The 26111-nt window shown below is 42.3% G+C and overlaps 1 protein-coding gene and 1 long non-coding RNA gene across 2 annotated transcripts in view; one reads left to right on the forward strand and one right to left on the reverse strand.

Moving 5' to 3' along the window:
- Positions 1-26111, forward strand: part of chst8 (carbohydrate (N-acetylgalactosamine 4-0) sulfotransferase 8) — a gene marked incomplete at both ends in the record, with an annotated part of 190000 nt that overhangs the window by 99985 nt on the left and 63904 nt on the right. The gene's annotated exons all lie outside the window — the stretch shown is intronic.
- LOC308333244 overlaps positions 16293-26111 on the reverse strand; it is an 84901-nt gene continuing 75082 nt past the window's right edge. Inside the window, exon 3 of the long non-coding RNA XR_013965785.1 lies at positions 16293-16388. This is a non-coding gene — a long non-coding RNA (uncharacterized lncRNA). The remainder of the gene's footprint in view (positions 16389-26111) is intronic.

Below are 26111 nucleotides of genomic sequence, written 5' to 3' on the forward strand. Positions count from 1 at the left end.
TGTGTGTGAGTGTGTGTGTGTGTGTGTGTGTGTGTGTCCACAGCTAAGCTTCCACAGTACTAGGCCTTGCTGACATCAGGTCAATTTACCAATTATAACAACCTCAATTCTTTGAATATGTCGAAAACGAAGCCATTTCTTTAAAATAAATCGCAGATCAATCATCCCTTCAGGATATGGGAGAAGCATCCTGCCTGGCTGTGGACCAGAGCTAATCACAGACACGCAGACCCCCCCCCTCAAATTCAAATCCATGATTGAAAGTTAATGTTTATTGTCTGTGCTCATGTTTTTGTCTGAACAGTGAGCTGGATGATTCGTTTTTGCAACTAATGACAGAGGAGTTGAGTGTCATTAACTAACTACCAACAGAACCCATTCAAACTAATGGCGGTGGTCGGTGGAGTTGAGTGTCATTAACAAACTACCACCAGAACCCATTCAAACCGGGAAAGCATGCGCGTGTCATTTTAGATTTTAGCACTGGCTATTCAAAGAATAACATATGTACAGTACAAGTTCTCAGTGCGATACTTTGTTCCAAGATTCGTGCTTGTAGATCTGCTAATCTTGAAAGTTTGAGAACTACTAATTTAGGTGACCTTCACACCAGAAAGCTTTACTGCGATTAAAACGAATCCTGCTGCACATTGTCGGAAAGTGCACTTCGTTTGGCAGGCTCAATCGAATCCTAACGCGCATCAAAGAACCGCATTCTACTCCGACCAAAAACGGGGGTTTCGCTTCGCTTCCAATCTCACTTGATTACGATTCAGTGCAGGTGGTAATGCAATCCGCAGCAAATAAAGGAAATTAAGCAAACAATGTGGCGGGTGAGGAGCTAAACACAGTTGGAGACGGAGAAGGCATATTTTACGCAGCACAAAGATGTCCCGTTACCATGGATAGATAGATGTGGTCGAATGAGGAAACTGAAGCCCTGGTCAAAATGAGGATGAGTACATTAATCAATTGCTTAAGGAAACACATAAAAACACTGCAGTGTAGCCTACAGAATATTCTGTCTGTCTGTCTGTGCGTAAACATGGAGTACTGTCACTGTGTGCAGTGTGTGGGGACTCGGGAGTAGGGGCTTAAGTCTGTCTGTGCTTAATCTGAGTTCCCAGAAGTTTTATTCTTCGCCACTAGGGGGGCGAGAAAGAAGTCTATGCTCAGTGCGCCTCTATGCCCAAAGGAACAGTGCGTGCGGACTAGGGAGGGAGAGAGAGAGCGAGAGAGAGAGGGAGAGAGAGAGAGAGGTCCAGCCCCCGACGGCACGACACATGGATGGATTAGAGTGAAAATAGGCCCTGTGCACAACACCGAAAGGACACCCAAAGCCTGCCCAATTTTATGTGTTCAGCACGGTTGTTTCAACTGCCTAGCAGCCTAACAGTAAGGCAGAGGTGAAAAACAGGCAAAAATCGGCAATCGAAAACCGGCTAAAGTGGCCGTTTTCAAGAGGTTTGGCCATTATCTTTTGGCTATTATATCTATCATTATCTTTCTGACGTCCAAAGTCCAATCTGCTCAGTTCGAAGCTTGTTGGAGCCGTGACTTTGAGGACATTCTGAACCCAAGGGCCCCCATTGGATCAGGGCCCCTGTGCACATGCACACTTGGCACAAGCCAAAATTCGTCCATGGCACGACACATGCACGTTATGAGTATAATTTTAACACCATAGATTTCACTGTGTAGGGTAGGCTATAGTTTATAGCCCTAAGTGGGTGAAAGAAGATGCTTGCCGGATTGTATATCAAAATGTGTGTATTCATTCATGCAGCACACTGATCCAGTGGGGGGTAATTCTAGTAACTCTTCCGGTTACTAACTGACATACAGCCAGGACATGGAGACGTCGGTCGAATGGGGTGGATATTGACCCTTAATTGATGCAGAGCCTGGTCCATTTTTTTTAACCATTACTATCCGTTATTATGTCTGATATCTTGTGGTCACGTCAGTTGGGATCCAGCTCTATATATGCTCCTGTATGTGTAATAAACTTTGTGAACCTTTAGCGTGATACTGTCTCGTGTTATTGTTCTCCCAGGCCCGCCGCCACTGTCGCCGTACCAAGGTATACTTCAACCGGATTGTCACACACCACCCAGCCGGCACACACTACCTGTCTGTCAAACCAGACGAGGGTTCAGTACTTAGAGTTTTAGAACACTATCTATACCAGCCAAAGGCCGGGGACAGAAATTCAGTTTTCAGCCCTGTGTGTGTGTGTGTGTTTCGCGCGTGTGCATGTGTGTGTGTGTGTGTGTGTGTATGCGCCTGCGTGCGAATCCAGAGCTAATCTTGCAAACCGCAGGATCTATTAGCAAACACTTTGTGCACGCATTCAGTATACTTATTATTATTATTATTACTTTAGTATTAGTATTATTAGGCCAGTGTATTCTGAAAATGATTAGTTTTTATATAAAGACTATTTCTCAGCATCAGATAGGTGCCCAGACGGTTGAGCTAACTGTCCGGGCCTTGGATCTGGTACTTGTGGTGCTTTTATGTGACACTACTATAGTATGATCAAGTAGGGCGTGATGCAATGTGTTGCAGCAGCTTTCGTTTAAATATAAGCTTAGAAAGTGGCAGATTTGATGGGCTGTGTGGTGTGTTGGAACAGTAAGGTCAGTGCATCAGTCGGTGCACCCACTGATGAGACAGTGACAATTAAACCACACAACATGTGCCTTAGTTGCATTAGTGTAGACCGGCCTTATAAACACATCTTTTGCCAGGAACCGGCAGAATATGACCTTGTGTCTCTCTCTGCTGCCTGCGGCTACTGTAGGAACGAGGCCTGTCTAAATTGCCCCCAACATTTCCTGGCATATCAGCATCCTTTAGGACACGGTAGCCATGCAGTACGAGAGATAATGGCAGAAGCAACACTGAAGACACTAGTTATTAATTATGCTCCGTGCCTCCGTTTCTGATCAGTATGTTTAACCATGAGGCCGATCCTACAAAATGCCTTCTAATTCAGTAGTTACTGTATCAAACTTTCTCGTGCCAAGGATCCCCAAATGTATGTATGTATTTGACCTCATCTGAAAATGTTTTGAGCCAGCGTGCCCTGTTAAAAAAATGCAAAATTATTTGAGATAATAGAACAAACACTGGGGCGCCACTGGCCTAGTGGTTAAGGCACATGGCTCTAATGTGATCTCTCTCCCGGTGTCTCTTTCTACTGTATACTTTATCAACAATAAAATAAAATAAAAGATGTACAGTAGATTGTACAGTTTTCTTTTTTTGTAACGTATGTTGCTATAATGACACGGATGCCTTCCCAGTTTTAATGTGTTAAAACTAAAGGAAGACTCATGCAGTGCATTTATCATGCAGCTGCATGCCCGGTGGCTATCTACATTAACACATAGCCAAACTATATTAAACGTAGATTAATTGCCAAGGTGAAATGCATAATTTAATAAAACGTAATATCCCTAATGTTTTATTTAGCAATTATGTATAATACTATATTTATTAAATCACCATCAACCTATTAAGGAGCAGTAGCAGAGGGTAGTCAAGAGTGAATATAGGATTAAGACATGTGACCACCACCCACCATCAATCTCTCTCTCCAATGCTGTCTGGAATCAGTCATAAAATCTGAGTTGTGGCCAGACCTGCACATGAACACATTTATGACAATACACGAATGGTCTGTCTTTATACTTTGTTTCTTGGGGGTTATTCTAGTTTTTAGTTTTTTTGCTGACCACATATCCCAGTGGTCATATCTATCCCATAAAAGCATTTTCTGTCCTTCCCGATTCCGTTTCTCCACTGTGCTTTCAAACAAAGCCAGAAAAAATATCTTTGGGGGATAAAGAGAACTGCATCACCAGCCAGCCTGTGTTTATTTCTTGTATATGTGCAGTTTCCACTATAGGCTATATTTCTTTTAGGCAAACAGATTGGGAGGATTTGGCCTCAACTTCCGAAGCATTTATAGCTCCCCCAATTTCTGTCAATAATCCAGACCCTCCCTCGGTGGTCCTGACGTGATCCTGTTATGTATTGATTTTGAAATGCATTTCCAGTTGCCACGGGCCTCAGTAGTGAGATGTCCTTTGTGTCGCCTTGCTGGAGGCCAGTAGAGGGGGTCTGAGTGGCCGGAGGACCAGCTCACCTTAAGGCCGTTTGAGGGCTGTTCAGTTCGGAGCCTGACCTGAATCTCCAACCAGTTGCTCCTATTGCTCCTATGCCACTAAAATGTAGAACACCCTACAAACAGCCATTACGAAATGTGAATCCCTTGACTCCTTCAAAACCGCTCTCAAAGAGCACAGATCTACGGACGGCCACAATCCACCCCACCACCGTCTTGTTCATCATTTTTGTCTCCACCAGCCGAAGGCATGGGGAAAGTATGTTTTGCACTCCTTCTGTCCGTGCGAGTGCGTGCGTGCGTGCGTGGGTGCCCGTCTCCGTACAGCTAATCTCTGGCAGCGTTGGCCCGGTCGATGCCAAACTGTGCACACACACTCCTTGGATGCCAATGAACCTCTGCCTCAATTTTTCCATAACGGCCTATTATAGCACCACCATGAGGCAGATTATTGCAAAGTATTATATTACTCATTTACTTATAGTTTACATAGAAGTGTATATTTGTTCTGATGAATTGACCCTGATGTAAACATTTCTTTTCATGCTTTTTATGGTTTCGTCCTCAAGGTAGCAGTTTTTGTATTGACTTTTGTACTAGTTCCAGTTCTGTGAAATAAAAAATGCAATCAATTTCAATCAATTCTGTGCTTTTCCACAACAGAACCAGCTCTTGGCCAGGTATTGGCTGGTCTAGAATCATACTTACATACATGAATAAATGCATTTATTTAGTTATAATAGGAAAGAAAACACATACGGCAGACACAATATCCCTGGGGATAAAAAACACAATAAAGCCCTCAGGCTTTATTTCCACTGTGGCCTCAAAAATCTAAAAAAAAAGTGCTGAGGCGGGATTGTCGAGCTTCAGGACAGCATTACAGCATTCAAAGTAATAGGGCGACAGAACAGCCTAGGTGACTGGACCACTCGGCCGGCCCAGGCCGATTAACTAAAACTTTATGGCCATTAAAAACAAAACAAAAACAACAGTGTTTCAACACGGACAAACCAAAAAGTATCATTCTAAACAACAGACTATAGTGTTTACGGTTTGGATAGCCTCGCAAAAACCAAGGAGCAACATAACCTCATGAACCCGAGCCTCCCTATTCTGGGCATGTCATAATTGGCGAACTGGTGGGAAATAGGCAAACATGAACTGAAAACAGTCAATCCACAGGTCACAACACACCACACTGGTGGGAAATAGGCAAACATGAACTGAAAACAGTCAATCCACAGGTCACAACACACCACACTGGTGGGAAATAGGCAAACATGAACTGAAAACAGTCAATCCACAGGTCACAACACACCACACTGGTGGGAAATAGGCAAACATGAACTGAAAACAGTCAATCCACAGGTCACAACACACCACACTGGTGGGAAATAGGCAAACATGAACTGAAAACAGTCAATCCACAGGTCACAACACACCACATTCGCTATTTGACGTACAAGTACTGTGTATAGCGTTCATTGCAATGCCATTTCAATGCCATTGGTCATGATATTTGCATATGAATACCCCCCACAGAGGCTGAAATTCACACAAATAAAAAATGTCTGGAAGCAATTTTGAACATTTTTTACAAAGTAGTAGTAAGGTTGAAATCTATCTATGAGTAGAAATGAATGCGGGTCTTAGAGGGTTAAAGTGGTTAAAAAGATGTATGTAATCTTAAATTAATGGTTGTTGAGCCTTTAAATTGGCACTAATCGCCAGCCCAGAACCACAACAAGGTCTGTTGGTGGGAATGGGGGTAAAAACTGATGCCCGTAGGCTGATGGCTGTGGGCAAGCATAGAGAACAGAGAAGTGGGCAGATTAAAGGCTGGCAAGTGTGTGTGTGTGTGTGTGTGTGTGTGTGTGTGTGTGTGTGTGTGTGTGTGTGCGTGTGTGTGCGTGTGCGTGTGGGGGGGGGTTGGTTGGGGTCAGTGAGAATTAGCTTTCAGGAGAGAGAGGGAGGTCTGTGGGGATTGTTTTTGCTACTAGATGCACTCAGGAATTCTCTCTTCTTGTTTCATGTGATCTCCAACGGCCTGAATCAAAACGCACGTTATTCATATGCCGCACCACTACGGACATGTACTGTACTGTATGTGCAGCATGGTCTTTAATGCACTTCTCTTGTTCCTCTGAAAGCAAGGAAAAGTGCTTTTGTCTTCTCTCATACATATGCACATGTTACACATACTGTACATGCAAACACATTACACAAATCGTCTCTCTGTCTGTCAGGTGGAAAAATGTCCAATATGTTACTTTTTAGGATTCAAACTCAAAAATAGCAAAAGTAGCAGATCGGCAAGCTCAAAATGCGGCGCTTCACGAGTCACGACGCGTTTTGAGCTTGCAGATCTTCTACTTTTGCAACAAAATAGTAAAATTGGGCATCCTACCATCTATTTGCTGGGGGGATTGGGTGAAATGTCATGCCTCTACTTTTGTCCGGTGGGGATAATTACGTTTCATCCCCTGCTTCTGGCCATGCAGACTGAATTAAAATACATGCATTTTCCTTTTGAGAAATGTAGATGTATGATATGTTTGAAATGTTTGTTTGATAATCACAATTTAAATTTAAAAACAAAATCATGTCAACCATATTAACCCATTACGACCGATTCTGCAAATGCCTTCTAAAGCAGTAGTTATCCGTGCCAAATTGAATTGACAAATTTTGAATAGCCAACTCTAATGACGATGATTTCCTGGTTTTAAAGGGTTAACCCTGGTCTCCTGATTTGGAGGGGAAACAAGGGAGCCCAATCCATGTTCCCTATGTACTTGTACAGAAAAAGTATACTTAAGAAGCCCCCACTCAGTTTTTTTCTTTACAAATGGCAGCCTGAATCTGCATGTTGTTTTGTTGTACAGTAGATGTGTGGTTCGTGTCTTACCATCTTCTTGCAGGTGCTCAGAATATTAATGCTCCCCAATGTTTTTTTTGTTTTTTTTAAAGAGGCCGCTATGTTGGATATAACTTGCCTCATTCTTTTTCTCTCTCTCCCTCTCTGCCCTCCCTTTTCATCTCCAACCGTGACTTGTCTGTATGGCCATTCATCCGTCCACATGTGCATCATCATCTAACAGGTAAGCACAAATCTCACTATTAATGTTATTACATTGCACCAAGCAGGGGGAAGCACAATGCTTACAGTCGCCGAACTTTCAAAGGACCTTCCCAACTATTGATTTGATTTCTTATCACTTTTCCAGCTCGGGATTATCACTTTGAGACTGACACTTTTCGTTATCTTCTCTCGAGTGTGCATAATGGTTATGCAAGCAATATGCGTGAGCCACTCACAATTTAGTTTGGAATACAGAATGCAGCCTTAATGAGCGCTTATCGTCTTTTCCAAACGATGCCTATTGACTTATCCAACAGTACAGTAAGCAAACTATAACAATAAGCCACCACCCCCCACGCACACGCGCACGCATGCACGCACACGAGGAGGTGACATGCTGTAGGCATTCCTCTTTGGCAGGGTTAAAAACTATACGCCGAGCTGACTGAAAAGGAACATAAAGCAGATTTCAGACGAGTTGCGCAAGGTTGCTTGTTCGCAGAATCGCAGAGAAGAGTGCATAATAGATATGCAAAGTGCATCCCTATGCACAGCGCAGCATAGCAGAAAAACATTTCAGCAGAGCTTGCATGCCTTGCATTCGTTTGAAGACATCAAGGCTATTGTTTTCCCCCTTGGAGGAATTTAGTTTGTTGAAGAAGGGACATTTATTTATTTATTTTCATATTATTATTGTATTCTATTTTGAGGTGGCTGCTTAAGATGTGTACAATGTCTCAGTTTATGAGCATCAAGATGAGAATAATAACCTTAGCAAATTGAACATAACTGATATGAATTCAACCTGCTTAGAGCCTGAAGGCCTTTTGCAATTTGCATTAAAGGTTTTATGACATTCATTTTCATTTCTTTTTCTTTTTCCTTTTAGGTTTTATGACCTCAATTACACCCAAAAAACCTGAACTTTGAACATTCAGTGGATTTTCTGTGGTCTGAAGTTTTCTTTGGGGTTTTGAAGCCTTTTGAGCTACAATGAAAACAGGCAACACAGTGAAAACAGTGACATCTGCTGGCAAATCCCATTGACATATATGGGATTTGCAGGATCTTACATCACAAACTGCCGGCAAATCAGAGCACCTGTTTGAGCCAGAAAACCCCAGATCACAGAAATCTACTGAATGTTAAAAGTTCATGTTTTTTGGGTGCAATTGAGATTAGAAAACCTAAAAAAAATATTCCAAAACCTTTTTTTTAATGTCACAATCCCTTTAATACATCAATCACTTCGACTTCGTCGGTTCAAAACCATATGAAAGAACCAAGTTCAACTCCATGCTGAAGTTCTCCTCGACTCTGACATTAAGCATGCACTGCTTTTCAACACACAAGCTGCTTTTAGTTCTTACCGCTTAAACATTGTATCGACTCTGTCAGGTGGAAACCTCATACTGTATGTCCAAAACTGTTACTTTTCAGAATCAGCATTCAAATTTAAAAATAAATAGCTGACCAGCAAGCTCAGCTGCTTGTGATGTTTTTGTGTGATGCTGTATGATCAAGTTGGAATATGGAGAAAGGAGGTTTCTGCCGACAGCGACAATATACTTTGTTGAGGGTCCCCCACAGCGGTGCTACAGTACTTGGTCCCTGTCTAGGTAAGGTAATGAATGCGCCATGTGTGCGTGTGTGTGTGTGTGTGTGTGTGTGTGTGTGTGTGTGTGTGTGTGTGTGTGTGTGTGTGTGTGCGCGTGTAGGGTACAGGCGTTGCTACTGTATATTTTGGTGAATGATACACTGAATCCCCACCTACAGTAGATACACAGAGTTATATAAAAACAACTGCACTTCCTCACAGTTTTGAAGACAATGCAAATTGTATTAATCAGAAGCATAGCAGTACTGCATGAGCTGTTTGTTGGCCTAGTTTGAATAATGAAACCATGCTGGGGATCAAATGAGGTCAGCTCTTCTTGAGGAGAGCAGCAGTTTCTTTTACAGTGTGATTTCTTTATCAGAAGACAATCACGGAATGATCTGGAACCAGGATCTCAACAGGATTATAAAGAAGCATCAACATATCGCACATGCACGCGCCCGCACGCACACGCGCACACACACACACACACACACACACACTGTATGCCAACCTTTGACAGAACATTTCACAACAATGTCGTCAGCCGTATACACAGTAGCTTAATTATCCCTCCTTATTTCCCCACACGACGGCTTCATGATCCATCAGCTACCAGACACGTTTGTCAGTAAAGTGAAACTTTGTTTTCCGTTTGCTGCTCAGCTCTTTGTGCAGTTCTAGCTCAAATCTTAATTGAACTTAATCTACTGTACATTAAGTACATACATAATATATAATATTTGGCCCGATACCATCAGCACGCCACTACAAAACGGCCTCACAGTTGCTGGAGATTTATCAGGGTCAGCATCTCTCTGCGGAGTGCCAAGCAGCCAGACATGCCTCTTAATCCTCCTCCGTTTCATGGGTGCAGTCGGTCCGCTCACGGATTCAACCGTGACAGTACAAGCCAATGCTGGAGCGATGTGATGCATGTGAGCTTATAGATCGTCTATTTTCAGCATGCAAAACAGTTTTGTCTAATAATACATTGGCTTTTGATTAATCCATACCCCTTTTATATACAGCATTATGCAACAAAATATAGTATAGAGTATAAAGACGGATAGAGACTGAACTGGCGGGTCCGCCTGCAGTCCCTCCTCTTACCACTAGGGCCCAGTGCTTCAACGTTGGAGAGCCTCACTGGCCCCTTGGGTGTGCACAGGCACCTCAGTTAGGGTGTGAAGGGGTATTATATTTTTGCAAGCTAAAAACACGTCAGAGCGCTCTGCATGTTCTGTGTGCTCCAGAGCCACATGACACCTTCCCTCCACCGTGTGCGTGTGTGCGTGCATGCGTGCTTGCTTGCGTGAGTGTGTGCGTGCGTGTGTCATATGCGTGCGTGTGTCATATGCATGCATATGCACAACACACTATGAGCTTTTTGTTATAGATTTGTGTGTGAATGTGACGTGTGTTCATGTCTGTGACTGTGCATGTATCTGGTATGCACGCACTGTACGTGTATGTATACAGTTGCATAAGTGTGCATACCATATACTGTATATATACTATACATACTGTACATACAGTGCGTGAGTGTGCCCTGCTGTCTGTATGTGTGCACATGCTGTATAGTACATAATCACCTGGGCATTTGTTCATCACGTGCCTATCGTCCACACCGCGTTGTGATCTTGTACTGTAGATCAGCTATTTTCGGTGTTTGAAGTAAAATAAAGCGAGTAGCCTATGCTGCCCGCACAAAGTTTACAATGGCTCTTTGACTGACACAATTTCACAAACTTAAGCCACGCACGGAGGAACACGGATATCTGTGCGCGACCCCAGACCTGGCTGCAAGCACTGTAGCCTACTGTACATCATAACTTTGCGCGACGGTGCATGCTTAAAAAGGAACAGATCTACAAGCTAACATCCTGTTCCACACAGTGTTGATTGTAAAGCTGTTCTTTTTGCACATTTGACAGCTGTTCTCCTCTGCCTTTGAAATGCTACACGGATCTGAATGCTGACACCGCCGGGTCAGAGGCAATGATAGAGGGAGGCTGCTTTTTATCAAAAACTAATCACGTTCATTGTAATGAATACAGTAGTATTGGAAGCTCTAATAAGTTACACTATACTTGTTACTGGGTAAATTAATATTACAGTATAATAAATAAGGTGTTACTGCTCAACACTACTGCAGGGGGACTCCCGGGAAACTCCTCCAGGACCCACTTTGAGAACCAATGCTCTAATAGAAACTTTAAGCAACTTTTGACTTTTTAGTCTAAAATTGTCCAATCGGGATCACATTGGATCCAAAACTGATGAATTGAATACATAAGACCACAATGGGAAAATAACTTGTTTTGTGTTATCATTTTAGCCTTAATGTCTTACTGAACCACGTGCTGCTTACATTTCAACTAATAAAGTATTCAGTCAATAAGAAAGAAAGAAACTTAGATGGTCTACTTAAACAAAAAGCCTGCAGTCTCTGATTAATTAATCCCCCATGGGGTGTGATAACCACCACCTCTGAAACAGGAGAATATGAATCAGATCTATCAAAGCCTGAAGTAAAGAAAAGCCTTTTCCCGCATACAGGCTCTGCCGTCCTCATAATTAAATGCAGCCCATTGAACCCCATTAATGCTTCTTGCTATCAGGCCTGACGAACAGCTACTGCAAACACAGGCCTACATTCTATACAATACCATTATTGCTGTATGTCATACAGTACACCTCTCCACATTATTTCCATTATTGCTGTATGTCATACACCTCTCCACATTATTTCCAGTGTGGTTTCAACAAATGGGCGAGGGTTATAGCTCTCTATGGCAGAGAGAGCCCTTATTATGCAAGTTGAGAGGTGCAAATAAATCATGACTTTGTGCATAACAAAATCCCCCAACCCGGCGTGGAGGACTTAGCTCCAGGGCCTATCTGGTCTTCCTGGCTGCAGGTCTGAAATTCAATTACCTAGTGCCGTGGGTTACTGCTCGCCTGGAAGCAAATCATGGATCTCCGCTCACGTTTAATGGATTCAAAATATAATTTGCTTCTGGCTTTGGCTCCTAAGAGACAGGTCACCATTACCTGTAACCACATTAGGGGTAATCAGAGATTCTCCTGAATTCGTTACCGAGACATGAAGCAAGACACCTTGAGTGTTCCATGCTGTTGTTTTTTTTATTCTCTGAAGGACAGGGGGGGAAAATGAATAAAAAGAAACCCCATGGACATAAATCATGCACGTTTTGAATATGGATGAATCCTGAAAAACATCACGTAACCACCAGTACAGTTTGTTTCCTTCATACTGTAAATGTACAGGGGTGTAAAGTAACCAAGTACATTTACTCAAGTACTGAACAGATTTTGAGGTATTTGTAGTTTACTTGAGTATTTCCAATACTTTTGCTTCTACTCCACTACATCTCAGATCCAAATATTGTACTTTTACTCCATTACATTTAATTATCATCCTGCTGATGGAAATGTTTTGGCTTTTATTCATCCATCCAACTGAACAAGTCGCTTTGGTTAAGATGATCATTTTCTTTCTTTCTTTCTTTCTGATTGATTGATTGATTCTTTATAAGTCAGACATGTAAACACCATGTGGTAAGACATTAAAGCTAAAGGGATAACAGAAAAAGCTCATGGGAACTTGTTTTCATTCTGGTCCTAATACTTATCATCAAACACTACGTACAAAAGAGATGGTGAAATTACATTAACCTCCCCTTGTGGTATCGTGATAGATTAAGGCCAATTTTTAAAGGAACCAGTGTTACACATCCTAGGGTGGTTTCTCTCTCTCTCTCTCTCTCTCTCTCTCTCTCTAACAGGCATAGTTCCCCTCCCCCTCCCCTCCAAAGACACCTATTATTAATTATCCTGTTTAATCAGAGACCTGGGAGTATAGCACTATAGCAGGCACTCCTCAGACTCCTCGGATGACAAATGAATTGGCGGTTTAGAAAAATGGAAACAAATTCATCCACTCTTGGAATTTCTGTTCCATAACCAGGCATTCTTCTTCCAGAATAATGGATGGTGTGCAGCAGGGACAGTGTTGGAGGCGTGGCCCGGAATGCCAATAAATAGTTCATGTTGTGAAAAGTCTACTGCTTCCTAGCGCTATACTGTATTCGTTTTCTAGATAGTTTCAATGCTTGCCTTGCGTTCTGGTTAAAGTCAAATAGTGCAGGCTATTGCAAGAATTAAACAACAGAGAACAAACGCACTCTCCATACTCTCCCGTTTGTTGCCCCAGTAAAAAAAGGTTTGCTTTAAAATGTATAAGAGTTGCACACATTTTCGTGACAATTATCTTTGAATTGCCAAAGCATAAAATATGGCTGAAATGTCAAATGACACAGATGCTTTCTATTCCAAGTTTTAATGAGTTACGTGCATTTATATCAGGCAAAGTACTTCACTTTGATTCTGACCAGATAGTTACATTACGATTACGAATATTCACGATAGCATTGAGCATGGCTGATGAATCTGCTGTTTTCAAGTTTATAACCACTGTATGCAAACAGCTGAATGTAAACACTAGCTGGGATTTGTATTGCTCCCCTGCAGCGAGAAGTGGACTGTTTGAATGATTGAATATGCTGTATGCTGCAGTGGGGCGCTACATTTAAAACGAAATAGCTATCACGTCGCAATGTGCTGAGTTTTTCAGAAGGCATTCAAATTGTCATGCATCAGAGCATTTTTATTGCATTAATCAGTAACAACATTGCTTATCAAGTTTTATGCAAAACAAAATATGCAGAAAATTAACTGCAATGTTCCCAGGCTTTGCCACAAGTTGGGGGAAAGTGAAACAATTTGATATAAATGCATAGAGGTTTCTCTAGCGTGCAAAAGTGTTTGCTAAATATTACATCATCGCACATGTACGCGAAGCCACCGAAACGTCATTTTAAATAATACCTAATACTATTGTATATCAATTTAGCTTTGATATTGAATTATATTATGAACTATTTGCAGCTGCAGTCCCATCAGTGAAGGGCCAGGTAACATAAACACGATAATGTATTAGTTACTGGAGTTATGACATCAGACGGTGAAATAGCATATGATGATGTAAATATTGCAATATGATAGTAGGCTCTCATTATAACTGTCGTGTACGCAGCCATAAGTGAAACCTGACTGAAAGATTTGTCAATAGCAGAGAATGGAATGCAGTATATTATTTGACCATACTCCACTACACAGATGGAATGCACAGTTATATTAATTTAATATACAGATGGGAACGCAACATTTAAAGCTTTACACAACCCCCCCCCCCCCCAACAATGAATGATTGATTGATTTAATGATGATTGTCTTACACTATGCGTAGCCTACGGTTTTTAACCGTTCATTCTAGAATGTATTATTGTGTTTTTGCACAGGCGTTTGTATAGTCTGTTGGATGTTGATTGTTTTAAAATAGACCACGATGGAAACAAGCTTTGGCCTTTTTGTTATTTATGGTGATACTAAACTTTAAGATAATAAAGTATTCTATTCTATGAAACGGCAACTATAAAAACAGACATCCTTGTTAATGATGTACTGTATATATTGTTGTAGTTTTTTTCACTATACTATTGTACATACTGTCAGAACAGTAAAACTGTAATAACGCAGTTAGTAATATCAACAGATTTCACCAATTCTGAAGATTCTTTGTTGTTGGTTTGTGCTCAGCAATCAGAGTCATTGTGGTTTTGAGGTATGCCTTCTCGAGCTCACAGCAGCTGTTACAGAGAAACCCACTGCTGTCATTGATGGCACTGAATTCTGTTTGATCACTTTTGCTGGCTCGCCATATAGAAGCACCACAGAAGCTCATCCCAAGAACAGCTGCCCAGGGGCTTGAAGTTGTCCAAATAGCACATACAAATTGCAAGAGTTTGAACATTCACGGCGCACAGCTTTCATCTTTTAGATGATTGCCATGTGCCCTGTTTACAAGTGGATGGAAACGCGTCACCAACGTGTAATCATAAATAAGACAGTGGACATTTAAGCGGATGAGAAGCAGGACAGCAGCGTTTGGAAGCCAACACAGATCTTGCCATCTCAACATCAAAACTGTCATTCCCAAAGGTCCTATTCTATTCCCTTTCATCTGACAGCTTCCTAATACGCTCCCCTTCCTTCTCCCAGACAAACAGGCTCTGATAAAGTAATACCAGCCGATAGATTGCATTTCAGACAAATTTCACAGGCGCCCGATTGTCATTCAGTGTCCATTGCTGTGGATGTTATATAGATAGACTTACAAAGGACACAAGAGAGACAGAACGAGAGAGAGGGAGGAGAAGATGGCTGTCTAGTATGATTATGCACCATATTTTGCTGAACATAAACCTTTAAGAGGCTTGGAGCGCTCTTAAAAGATAACGGAGATAGAATGTCACCGTTTTGTCATTGTAACTGACAAACTTTGTGTTGATTTGGGTGAGCATTAAAAAATAAAACCAACATGCCTGTCTCAGGCTTGCTCTTTGAGTACAGAAAGCCCTGAAAGAATTAGATTTGTCACGGCATGTCGCCGGTCTTTGATGTGCCACAATGTGCCAGTAAGAGCCAGTCATCAGGTTCAGGAATTCACTATAGACAGAAACTGACGGCAAAGACTCTAAAAATGTCTCCACCTCTGCCTCAGCTGCCCTCATTTTAATGTTTCTAAACATGGCCCAGTGTGCTCAAGGCATAAATCAAAGGCCCAGCAGCCATCGCTTGCACCAAACTAATACCATTATCAGCATTCCTGGGGCCAAGGAGGGAGGAAGCAACTAATTCATTTAATTTTCTTTTTTATAATGAACTCGCACATTAAACTCACTTTGAGCATCTGGCTGAAACAAGATAACGGGTTCATAATGGAAAGTGGGCTTGACACCCCTCTTTAATGAGACTAAAGGTCTGCAGAACTCATTTAATGAGCTTATGTCCAAGACCACAAACACACGACAGAGGGAGGAAAGAAGATAAATAAATACAATTATATATCATATCTGTCGGGTGGAAACCTCATGTCCAAAACTATTACTTTTCAGTATTCAAAAGGAGGAAAAGTATCAGATCTACAAGCTCAAAACATGTTGCTACTTTTTTTGCTTTTCTGTGATGCTGTGGAGGATTAAGTAGGGTACCATTTCACAGAAAAAAAACACAAAAATGGAGATAAGCGGTTGCTGCCACACACACACACACACACACACACACACACACACACACACACACACACACACACACACACACACACACACACACACACACACACACACACACACACACACACACACACACACACACACACACACACACACACACACACACACACACACACACACACACAATAATAAATGCCCCATGTTAAACTTCACTACTTCAGTGAGGAAGACTTACGTAAATGCCAGTGGTCCTGTTGTAAAGGGCTCTCCGCTGTGCACACAGTTGCAGCCGTTGGTCAGGTAAGGTAAGACTGTGGTTGAAGCCCAGGCTCTGAGTTATCATTACGGGGCCCGTTGGGGCTGGTGTGATTCTCCATCCTCCAGTAATTTGCCAGCTGCATGAGGATGGCACTGAGGCAGAGGAAGGGGGAATAATCAATGATGTGGGTGTGAACCTACAAAACAAATAATTACAAGGATGGAGAAACTTTTTCTGAACTCAATGGCAGGATGCATCTTTCCCACTCAGGTAAATAAAAGGTACAGTAGGCCGTGACCAGCCAAAATAATCGTATTTTAGCGGGGGACGGCCACCCTGACAAGCACTTGGAATGGAGTTGAGGCATTTAATTCAAACCAAAAATGAATGCCTCAACTCAGAGATGCTTTAGGGAAATAAAGACTGGAGTGGAGCTCAATGATAGTTAGCCAAACCATTGTGATTGCATGCTTCCGTGTGTGAGCACTGGTAGCTGTCCCATTGTCGATCAATGACTGTCCGACTGTCTTGATGTATCTGACAGCTCAGAGAAGGACAGAGAGAGAGAGAGAGAGAGAGAGAGAGAGAGAGAGAGAGAGAGAGACGGAGGCCGACATCACTTTTGTAATTGACAAAATGATGAAAAGATCCGAGGCCAAGCCCCTGAGTGACACATGGGTAGATGGTAGCTTCTAATCCATTGTGCTGCCAGTGGAACACAGCCTTGGCCTGAGCTAAATGCCATCTCTCCCCTCTGAAGAATGTCGTGTATAGGCCTGAGTTCTTCACACCTTTAATTGGGGATCCAGGTAAGGTGAAGCATTTTTTTCCCCAGACCTGTACGTATACCTGCTTATGAGGTCACTGGTAGACCTTGGATTTTCAGTAAAGCTATAGCTGTCAGACAAACACATCAGACAGCCAAGTCAACATAACATTATTCATTTAAATCCATCAAAAGAGAGATTTCAAAAATAATATAAAAATCTGTTAATTTAACTGAGAGTTACAAATGAATAAGATTAAGCGCTGAGAATTGACATGTGTATATAGAGGACGGTTCTCATTCTTTGTTTCCCCATATAATGCAATCAAAATGTGGGATCGTCTACGATTTCAAGTGGAAAAACATCTGAAACAACAAATATTTCAATGGAGAGGAGAAATAGGCGAACAAACAACAAAACAAGGCTATAAATGTGATGCATTATGTGCAAATGCATTTCTCCTAATCGCAATAAAAATAGCACAGATTAATATTTAATGCTATATCTTATTGTCGGTTCTCATCAAAACAGTCAAACGGGAGTCCTTCTCACTGCTGGTAAATCGATTCCAAAGCAAGATTGGCTTTCATGTTTTTTAAGGTAATCCTGCTTTAACCGATACAGCGGAGACAGGGCAGACAAACAGAGAAAAGAGACGACATACATATTTATAATATTATTTGAAACCACATTGTTACGGTAAGGACTGTGCCTTTGTTGTCCCTTAGGGCAAATTCTCCAATAAGTGAAAGTCTTCCAAAAAAAAGGATAAAAATCTTGAATGTTAAATCATTAAATAATAACAATAAAACTGTTGCGCATGGTCTCTGCCAGGCGGGGTTGTCTGCCAGTACAAGCTCCCTGCGAGCTTGTACATCTGCCATGTTTATAAATATTTGACAAATATCACAATATTTTTAGATGGGGGTCCATGGCCAAATACAAATACATACAATTTGGGGGTATTTTTATTTCCGTTTTTGTGTTACGTATGTCAAATGTGAGTATATGTGTTGCAGTGCAAACCGACAATAAAGTACTATATGATATCATATCAGCAATATATCAATAATGACTACACTGGATCCATTGGAATCTTCTCCATTTTCTTAAGAGTACCATTTTTAGATTAATTACCTAAAAAGGTTTCCCATTCAATTCATCAACAGTCATTGGCGCCAAAAAGGCATAAGGTGCATTAGCAGTTCAACAAGTGTTGAGTAAAAAACATGATACTGCTCCAATGGCTACAGTACATCTTATACACCAGCAGAAACCCCCCCTGATCAATTGAAAGTGTTTGCTTGTCTACCCTGATTGTTTGACTGGGAGGTTGAGACCGCGTCTCGCGGGGGAGGAGAGCAGAGCAGGACGGCTGCTGCTGATGTGTTTATTTATAGAGAATAATGAGCCTAATTGGTAAATTGGTCTGATGATTGATTCACTATCGAGTTTGGTGTCGTCTGTCTGGCCTCCGCGGTGAGGGATGTCTTTAAATAGCATGGATGACAGCCAGGCAGAAAGGAGAGCCAATGCATACGGTCCCAGGGAGCGAAATCCTCTGTCTCTCTCAATCTCACTACCCAAGCACCTCCACGAGAGCTTATCTCAAATATCAGCAATTAGACAGAGAAAGGTTACGGCCCCTCTGTCTGCTTGTCATGATGTTGAAGGAAGACAGTGACACGTTGCTTTTCTGTACCCACTGGACTGGAACTTTGCAGTCTGGGAACCCATTTGGTAAAAAAAAAAAAGAAGGAAAAAAGTATTTTTTCCCCCTTTATTTTGGCCTCTGCAGGCACCAACTCCTTTTTTTGTAGAAACAGGAACTTGGATTTTGCAACCCATTTTTTCACCCAAGTGTCAATCATCTAATGTAATCCTGGGCGCTACACTTCCTCTGCCAAACTAGGGGGGCGGCGGACTGACTTCATGCTTCCTTATATGCATGAGGTGTCCAAGCTGCTTCTTTTCACCTAACAGGGGAGAGTTTCCCTGGGTGGACGCAGCATGTGGAAGGAACACATTATTCCGACCATGCAGTTCATTTCCCCTCCATCATGGGGCCCCGGTTGGCCAGGGGGAGGTAGTTTAGAGACCAGGATTACTGCATTTTTTTGTGAGGGTACCTACCCTAGGGGACACAGGGAGAACATGCAAACTCCACACAGAAAGGCCCTTTAGCCAACCCCGCCTCGGGTATGGGCATAATGACGCGGAGGAGAGAACACGCCCTTAATGTGAGATTTTTCAAACATAGTTGCCACTTTGTGAACTTCTAAATCAGCTATTTTCGATACCTTTGTCATACTGTACAATAAGCCACAACACGTTATGCCTCAAAACCTGTATTATCGAGGTTTCTGCCCGACAATACTAATCTGCTTGTCTATCCAAGAAACTACCTTTGTTTGCCACACGGTGGCAGCAAAGGGTAGGTAAGCCATGCCAAGGCATTTTCGCTATATACTGTAGGGGTACTTTCATTCCTGGAGACTGCCATTGTAAGGAACGGCTAATGTTAGCATTAGCTCACAATGTTTATCTTTAATCAGAAACGTTAACATGTCAGGTGCGATGCGATGAAAAATCACAAATCACATCCGAACCTCGGATTTTTTTTTTTTAGAGAAGAGCCTATGCTTTTAATGGAACCCCATGGGGTGCGCACGCAAGCATCCTGGGACTGGGGGTATGCAAAGCGTTGCCTTAAAATTTGATTTTCAGCTAAACTGTTTCATATTTGATATAAAGCTTTATCTATGAGATATCTCGTAGTTGGCATACAACTGGAGTAGCGGTAAACTACAAGAAATCTCGTAGTTGGCACACAAATATTAACAATTCATTTTCTGTAGTTGTAATACAGGGTCTTATTATAGTGCTATTGTACGTCATGTTATAAGGTTCACTCACCATCCTATCAATTCATCTTCATACACTTTAAATGAAGCAGTTCAATTGCTAGCGCTTTCAAATTGTTTGAATTGTGAATGTGAATTCATCAAAATATTATAAAGGGACGAAAACTGTCCATACAAAAAATATCGCGATAAAGATCAAACCTAGCCCCTTGTGACACTTGGATACTTATTAGGCATTTGCATAATCTGAGTGAAATGAATATCTAATAGCCGTCTATACAGAAGAAAACAGTGTACAGTACGCCTCCAATCATTAATGTTTCATGGCTTCTTTCCCAAAGTTTCATTATCACTTCATATTAACAAATGAATACAACCCCAAGAGAGGAAGATATTAAAACAAAAAAAAGAATGGTGTCCGCCTAAAATGAGCGTGGGTTAGTTACTCAGGTCTAAATCATAACGTTTAAAAAGTTGGGGGGAAATTGGGAATGCCAGAGTCAACGTTTCAAGAGCCTGTTTTATAATTCATATAGCGAAGGCAGAGAGGAGGCACTTAATTGGCACCATCTCCTCTCCTGGATGTCTATTGTCTACCTGCATTCTCTCAGGCTCCTGGTTGGAGCTGCTGTATATACTGTATTGCTGCTCAGCCTGTCAAAGATTCAAGATCGTCCAACCTCCTGTCACCGCACAGAGAAAAATATTTCACTCACACTGACTGAAGGCTCATGTCAATAGCTCCTCCAAGACAAACACGAGCATTTTAAAATAAACTGTCAAGACGGCCAAGCCATGAGCGTCAAGAAACATATCTACAAATATTTCTGCTATTGTACAGTATGTCTATCTGTCCACTGAAGGCATGAACTTGCACAGAGATATAACGTCAGTATCTTGAACGAGAGTCAATTTAGTCGCAGAGCAAACCTACGTGTGTAGCAACCAAAGAGTTTGTCTGGGTGGCATTTGTGCAACGACATTATGCAATGGCAAATGCAATAGCACTGTGCACTGACTGACACAGGTGTTGAAGGCCTCGCATACTGTACAGTACAGTGTGATATAGTAGAGATGTTTGAGGGTTTTGCAGTTATGAGATTGTGACACAATGTGACAGGCAGAGTATAAGCGCAATTAAGTGCTTGGTTTTTAAATCGTTATCAATGTGACTGTATTCTATGGCTTGCTGGGTTTTTTGCAGATCACCTTGTGTTTTTGAGGTTTCCCAAACAGTGGGTTGGGACCCATATGTGGGTCCAAATGTTTGTTTTGACTATTATTTCAAAACATTTTCAAAAAGCATTCCCAAAAAAGCTAAATCTTTCATGAAGAAATGAAACAAATTTCATAAATTAGAAAACAAATGTATACCGGTAAGTAGAATTGAAAATAGCCGATCTACAAGCTCATAGCTCGTTGTGTGGCATTTTCACTCATTTGGGTCTTGAGCTAAAGTTTGGGAACCACTTAACTGCTCTATTGGGCCTTGAGTTTTTGGAAGGGTGCCCTGGGGGTGCCCCCAAGTTGAAAAGAATTGCACTCAAAGCAGTAAAGTGAAAAAGGCGCTGTGAGCTACTCTGCTTTGTAGACTGCATGAAAAAAAGTGTGGCACTGCCGTGTGTTTTGCAGCCTGAAAAACACATCCCGTCTGATTGGGGCCTTAATGGGTTTTATGAATTTGTGCAGTGAGCCTTGAACTCTCAGAGGCAAAGTACAACAAACAAAAGAGAAAATGCATTTTATCAATATTCCATCAGAGAGGGGTCTCGGCCCAAGTTAATATAGTGGCCACACTATAGTGGCACAGCATCGACCCAGAAGACCTCACAATTGAGACACTCTGCACTCGGTCTGCACTCAGCACTGAGGCAGCTGCCTGGCTCATGGGACCATGTTGAATTAAATGGACCGCCACTGGTCATGTCTCTCTGTTGACAGGCATGCGTTTTGTTGTCAAATGTATTGACTGTGATTTTTTTTTTGTGTTTTTCGTCTCTCCATTCAAGCCAGTTAAAAAAGAAAGGATTCGTTCTGTCACTCTCACTTGGGACTTGGGAGTGTCAGTGTGTACAAGCTAGAACTCCCGAGCCACATAGATCAGAAAGGAAGGAAAAGATTGTTGTGGCAAGAAAGTTACAATATAAGTTCTCCCTAATATAATTTCTACATTGGACTGTCAGACATTCCTATAGTAGCTAACACATTGCTGCATAGCCCATTAAACCTGAGGCAGACTCTACAAATGCCTTCAAAACCAGTAGTTCTCAAATGTTTTCGTACCAAGGACCCCCAAATTGATAATTATGTATAGGCCACGGGCCATGATCAACAAAAACTGGGCTCGTACACTGAAAGGAAAACTGAGGCTCTGCAGATGCATTTTTGAGTGGCGCTAGCCCCTCCTATAAACAGCTAAAATGTAGATTCTGTCTGAACACAAACATTACTAATAATGAATGGTGAATGGAGAATGTGTCTGAGCAAATCAGTATGCGGGTGGGAACATTGCACTAGACAGAGTGTTCGTCTGATATATATCTTATGTTATATTACTCATACTGTACCCCCATGAGGGACCTCTGTGACAATCTTGAAGAGTAAACTGATACATTAAAAGTAGATTGCCAGTGCAGGGTTATAACGAAACCACTTTAGGCCTATATATCCACAATGCCAGGACTATGAAGAGAGCGCTATTTATATCTTGAGTGATGTTTGGGAGATAGATGTTAATGAAAGAAAAAACATAAACTAGAGGCGTACAGCCGTACACCTAGACAGGAGTGTGATGAAGTGCATGCATACAGTAGTAGGAGACAAATGGCATAGGAGGTGTAATTTGAGGAGGAGAGAGAGGTTGGTTTGGTGGGGAAGTGCGTGTGTGTGTGGGGGGGGGAGTGACTGTGCTCTCCTGACCAGGGCAGGAATCATGTGGAGACTTAGTAGTCGACATTAACATTTCACTCGGCACGCAGGAGCTGTTTATTCTCCATGACAGTGTGGAGGGGGATGTCCCACTTAATGCACAGAGGAAATTGATTTCAGAAGACACAGAGGCTCATTATACAAAACGGCCATGTCCTGCAGACTAACAAAGCAGCCGCTTCTGGGTTTAAAGGTCAACAGCTTGGGAAAACAAGCATGCAAGGGTAGTTCGGTACGACATACTACATGTTTTGAATCATGGAATACGCATCCTTTTTTACCCTCCCAGTGACAACATGGTAAATGTGTTATTTATTGCTCAGATAGGCCTAAATAAAAAACAAACCCTCTGCGATTGTTATTGATTAATTCAGCCTCCATGGTGGCTGATTAATTAGCATTGACGACAAGCAAGTCTGACTCACGGCATCACAATGGCAATTCAACCATATTCTCTACAGCAGAACGCAGACAGACCTCCCCTCAATATGTAACGAGGAGAATCTCTATACAGCACAATGACCCATTTCCTTCTGCGGGAGGGTTGGTATCTTTGTCCTGCTGAGATGGAGGAGGGAGGGCATGCTAGAGGGAGGGACAGAAAGGCGAGGCGTTGTGAAGGGGGCTGCATCTGTGTGGGTTGTCACTTGCCATTGTGGATTATGATATTCATCACATGGCGCTATGCCATTAGCCCTGGTGTGGTAATCCAAACAGCCCTCGGTGATAAGTAGACAGTGCGGCGGATGATTGCAGCCCCAAGGAGAGGGGGAGTTTGAGGTGTTGAACCGAAGCCAAGCCGGCTCCTTCATCGTCAGCCAAGGGAAGGTGTCACAGCCCTGGCAGCCCACGCCGGGCTGAGCGCCACTCTTCAACAACCATCAGAAAAACAAATGCTTCTTCTCCGCTATGACCTCGGGGTGGAACGCACATTAGAGCCATCCATAATCACAGTGATTCAGCATTAATGCGCATTGTCGGGAGCCTTAGCCCAAAGTGGCCCTTGTGTGGGAAAAAAAACATGCTTTATTTAAGAGCAGTAAATCAGCCCTTTACGACAGTAGGAAGGTTATAGTATAGACAACAATTTATAGTTCATCACTCGATGAATAACATTTGAGCCTTAAGGTAGCATGGAAAAGATGTCAGCGGTAAAGTTCTTGCCCACCACCACGTAGGCTGTGGGTTTGAATCCACCTCCGTGCATCCGGCTTTGTCGAGCGACACATAATGTGTGTGGGGATCGAGGAATCAATTGGCATAACGATTAAAATCGTTATAAAATGTTTCAAACTGGGGCCATGTCATCATCCCGTTGCTAGGAACGTTTATTGAAAGCCTGTTGCATGCATGCAGGCTTTTCATTTGCAGACATTTTACACCTCATCATCCTGTCCTGGCAAAACCAAATGCACGACGCTTGGTGCATGACCCGCACAAGGAAAGCTCAAGGAGGGGAATGTGTGCAGAAGAAGACATGCACATCATTGTGCTGGCTGCATCCTGGGCTCATGGAAAATGAGGAGGTTTGATGGAGAGTGCTGGCGTGCCCAGGCAGGCAGAATGCTTCCTAATGCTCGGGCTAGTTCTAATGAGGCGGCTTGATGTAGCAACCAGGCCCAGTGGGCCCAGCGAGTACCAGATGCCGGCTGTACACTCGCTCGCTCTCCCTCCAGCACAGCCCACATTTACCACTCAGGCCATCTGCTGCCATGCGGCACAGTCAATATTTAGCCGTTGGGGGAAAGGGACAGGCAGCAGGCTGCACCTACCGTACATCATTACAGTGCCTTTTTATTTCTCTCCATCTCGCTCTCTTTTTCTTCTAGTCAAACTAAGAACAGAATGTATGTCTTTCAGCCCACACAACCTGACCGCTGTGCTCGCTGCACGGTAAAAATCCCCCATGTTAATTTAACTCTGAGAACGTACAAGTGCAACCAAATGGACCCTTCCATTTGGTTTGTGGATAATGAAGTGGATAAATGAAGACTGAACATTTTACTGTGTGGCCTTCTTGAAGTTGTTCATTGTCTCTGTCGGGTGGAAACCTCATATGTCCAAAATTCATACAATTCAGGATTCAAATTCCAAAGTAGCATATTAAGTATAATCCACAAGCTCAAAAAGTGTCGAGACTGCGAGCTTGCAGATCTGCTACTTTTGACGCATTCGTGTGACTCTGTAGTATGATCAATTAGGGCTGTTAATTTACGAAAGAAAACACAGAAAAAAATATGGAGATAAGAGGTTTCTGCCTGACAGCCACGCCATATACCGTATTTCCTTCTTGTCACCTGTGCGACATCGACATGTGCTAATGAAGTGTTTTCACTGTTCTCGCTATACGGCAGATCCTTCCGTCCAGCTGCAGCCAAATTGGCGTCCACACCACACAGCACACATTGAAACGGGGATAGCATCCGTGTCACTTTAGATTTTAGCTATACTGTATTAGCACATTGGTTGGCTATTCAAAAATGGCAGGAACATCTTCTTTTTTACCATGAAAATTTGTGACAAATTTAGAATATTATAAAAGTGAACATTTTAACCCAAATCTTTGCTTCTGGGGGTCCCTGGAGCCAAATATTTTGAGATGTGGGTCCATGGCTAAATACAAAAAGGTTTGTGGGGTCCTTGACATGGAAAATGTTTGAGCACCACTCGGATAAGTTTTTCAGAAAAGGGTTAGGATTTAGAAGATATTTTTAGAATCGGATTCAGGTCTTAATGGGTTAAATGTCTCATACAGTATATATATTATTCTCACTTTTGACTGTTAGGTGTCAAATAGACTACATGATGGACATTTAGTAATTGTTTGAGTAGAGGTGGAAAAATCGGATGAAACCTTTCTTTTACGGCATCATTGTAAATGCTTACATACTGTAAAATGGTAAATAAACGGTGCATTTCTATAGCGCCTTCATCCAATATATGCTTCACAACGTGCATTAGATTCACCCATTCACATGCACAATCACACACCAATGGCGAGGGCAACCATGCAAGGCCAACTCGCTAATTGGGAGCAGTTTGGGTTTATAGTGTCTTGCTCAAGGACAATTCAACACAAAGCCGCAGGAGGAGGTGGAATTGAATATACATACATAGAGAGAACCTTCAGATTCCCAAGTGAATGATGGCTCACTAGACTAGTGAGCAGTTTGAACAAGTATCTATCTAGACAGGACTCCCTCTTGCATTGGTGTGTCACCTGGCCAGGTTGCGCCTAAAGTTCCATGCATATTATTGCTTCAATATGAAGGAATAGTTTTCAGAGAGGCCTGAACACCGTCACTCACAGTGCAGG

This window comes from Protomyctophum bolini, assembly GCF_963924005.1.
Source record: "Protomyctophum bolini genome assembly, chromosome: 1".
Classification (NCBI taxonomy): Eukaryota; Metazoa; Chordata; class Actinopteri; order Myctophiformes; family Myctophidae; genus Protomyctophum; species Protomyctophum bolini.